Here is a 3,078-nt window from a genome sequence, read left to right on the forward strand (position 1 = left end):
GACCTGTGTGGTCTCAGCAGGTGCATCCTCCCAGGGCTCTCCCCAGGGGTGAGGCCAACCCCATCCTCCTCCCTCTGTCTGTGAGCTGAGCCCCAGCACCAGGGCTCAGGGAAGGGCTGGGCAGTCACTGGGTGGACCTCGTTTGCATGGACAGCCCCTCCTGTGACAGAGGGTAGAGGAGAAAAGGAGGCCTGGGGCAGCCCGGCCCACTGTGGGGACCAGTGTCTGTGTCACCATGGCCTGGACTCCTGTCCTTCTGGTTTTTCTTTCTCATGGCACCGTAGGGACAGGCCTCAGGGACACAAAACAGCCCTACAGCTAGTGTCAGCTCCTCTGTCACAGAGTCTGAGAAACTTTACACTTGTCCCTGCCCTATCACCCATGAGATCTGTGTCTGTGGTCACCTCTCTCGGCCCGTGCTGACCCAGCCGCCCTCCCTCTCTGCAGCTCCGGGAACGACGGCCAGAGTCACCTGCACCCTGAGCAGGGACATCAGTGTTGGCGGCTACTGCACGTACCGGATCCAGCAGGGACAGGGAGCCCTCCCCGGGGTCTGCTGTACTACTCCTCAGACTCCGATAAGCACCAGGGCTCCGGGGTCCCCAGCCGCTTCTCGGGCTCCAAAGACACCTCGGCCAATGCAGGGCTTCTGCGCATCTCGGGGCTGCAGGCTGAGGGCAAGACTGACTATTACTGCAATATTTGGGATAGCAGTTCTAGTTCTCACACAGTGCTGCAGACCCGCGAGGAAGTGAGACAAAAACCTTCCTACCCTCTCGTGCTGGTGCAGTCGCTCCTGCTGGAGACTTGGATGGAGTCTGTCTCTGGGGGTGACTTCTGTTGTCAGAGCTCAGACAAGCACCTGGTTTTCCTTGAACCGGTGGATTTGTCAATGCCTTATCTCTTCCGTCAGTTCAACTTTCAGGTCACTACTGTGTTTTAATCTAGTTCAGGTTATTTTCAAACAACATTACTTGATCAGAGAATAAAATCTCTCAGGGAGACACTGGAGGCCTGTTGAGGGTGACTCAGGTGTGCCCAGCTCAGGGTGGAGGAGTGACCGAGACGTGCTTCTGGTCTGAGTGCTTTAACTTGGAGTTTGTGGTATAAAACCAACATGAAGAAATGAGTTGTATTGTATTGACTGGTAAAGAACCTTCCATTTGTTTATAAAGAAAAACAGTAGCATTTATAATATCATCAATATGAACCATTTAAGGATAAATCTGAGAAAAATTCAATGTTTCATGCACTGAATGTTAACGAAATATTTCAAGAAAAGATTTTAAACCAATCAATGAATAGAAATTCCTATTTTTTTCTTCAAATATCAAACGTCACTAAGGTAATGACTCTTCCCAAACTGACTGAAAGACTTAGCACAAGGTCTTTGGGGAAAATCCACCTGCAGTGAAACGTGAGGTTGGAAGTCTCAGCAAAGAAAACAGAGAAGGTGGGAACAGACACACATGAACAATCATTCTGGAATGGTCCTTCTCTAGCTGCATATGACCTGACCTTTCTGAGGAAGGGGGTTGTGGGACAAGCCTCTGAAATCCAGGAACACGTATTTTGTTTGGTTGATCAAGGCGAGGCAGGGAGGGCGGCGTCAGTCTGGGCAGAGGCTCAGACCAGGGGGAGGAAACACTGATCTGGAGGCGGATGCACACAGTGTGGCTGCACCGGGCCTGTGCCAGCAGCACAGGGCACTGAGCCTGTGCTGTCCCCTGCGGGGGGCCCCTGGGGGGATGATCTTCTGATGACCAGTGCACCCCAGGGAACAGCTGCGTGAATGGCAACCTCCTCAGTGGGAACTGAGCCCCAGAACGTCTGAACAGAAGAGGGCACCATGTGATTCCTGCGTCCTGACTGCATTTCCAAGGCTCAGATATAGAACCCGCCGCATCTGTAAGTCCTGGGTATAAAATCCCAAGACTCTTACAAAATCATGGAGTACTTCCATAGCTGCGTCGGTCCTAGAAAGGGTGTGAATATGCCCTACTGCAGACTGGGTGCTGGTGGTCGGGTTATACGGTGGGCGCTTGAGTCCAGTGCAAAATCTTGTGTTCTTAGATTTGGCTTCCTCGTGGAGGTGACTTCTCAAGGTCTTTGTAGGACCCAGAGCACAGACTTCCTTTGCCCCACCATTGATCATGATATGTGTATAGAACAGAACTCTGCAAAGGGATGGAAATAACATAGAATAGACTGAGATTAGGATAAAATGGTGTGTCTGAGGTAGGGATCTCCTGAGAAACCGAACCAATAGGATGTATGTATGAATGGATGTATATATGTATGTATGCACATGTATACTTAATATAATATATACATATATGTGCATGTGTATGTAGATATAGATGTAATCTATCTATCAATCCATCTGAGAGACTTGTTTTAAGGAATTGTTAGTCATGATTGTAGAAGTCTAAAATCATTAGTGTGGGCTGGCAGGTCACAGACTCAGGGGATGAAGAGGCGATGTAGTTTGGTTCTGAAGGTAGTGTGATCCCAGAATTCCCTCGCCTTCTGGGTGAGGTCAGTCTTTTCTCCCTCAAGGCCTTCACCTGATTAGATGAGGCCCACCCACTTTTTAGATGGTAATTTGCTTTAATCAACATCTACTGATTTAATTCTTAAGCTCATTTGAAATATATATTCACAGAAACCACTAGAATTGTGTTCGACCAAACACATGGCTCTCCTGGTGTACATGAGCTATACATGATTTAACCATCATAGCCCACAACTCTTTCCTTATAGAATGGGGTAAGAGGTGTGAGGCAGGTGTGCCCTAGTTAGCTTTCAGCATTTGCTTTGCAGCCAGCCTGTGGAGAGGCGGCCTGCACCCTGAGCACCCAGAATGACACCGCCAACCTCATTTTCTCTAACGTATCCTCAGCTTCTGAGCACCCAGCCGCCAGAGCTTTGAACTGAATCTTTGAGCTTGTGCAATTTATCTCCATGTATTTTGTGCATCCATTAGCAAGGTGTGCCCTAGAGTTTCAGTAAAGCCTAAGAGAGGTTATAACTTGAGTCTGGGAACACTATTTCCATATAAATTGATGGTAACTGCTT

At 48.9% G+C, this 3,078-nt stretch overlaps 1 pseudogene; it reads left to right on the plus strand.

Moving 5' to 3' along the window:
- The first annotated feature begins 235 nt into the window (after positions 1-235).
- Positions 236-943, plus strand: LOC116629065 (annotated as a pseudogene).
- Positions 944-3,078: the final 2,135 nt, after the last annotated feature.

This window comes from Phoca vitulina, unplaced genomic scaffold, assembly GCF_004348235.1.
Source record: "Phoca vitulina isolate PV1807 unplaced genomic scaffold, GSC_HSeal_1.0 scaffold249, whole genome shotgun sequence".
In the NCBI taxonomy this organism is placed as follows: Eukaryota; Metazoa; Chordata; class Mammalia; order Carnivora; family Phocidae; genus Phoca; species Phoca vitulina.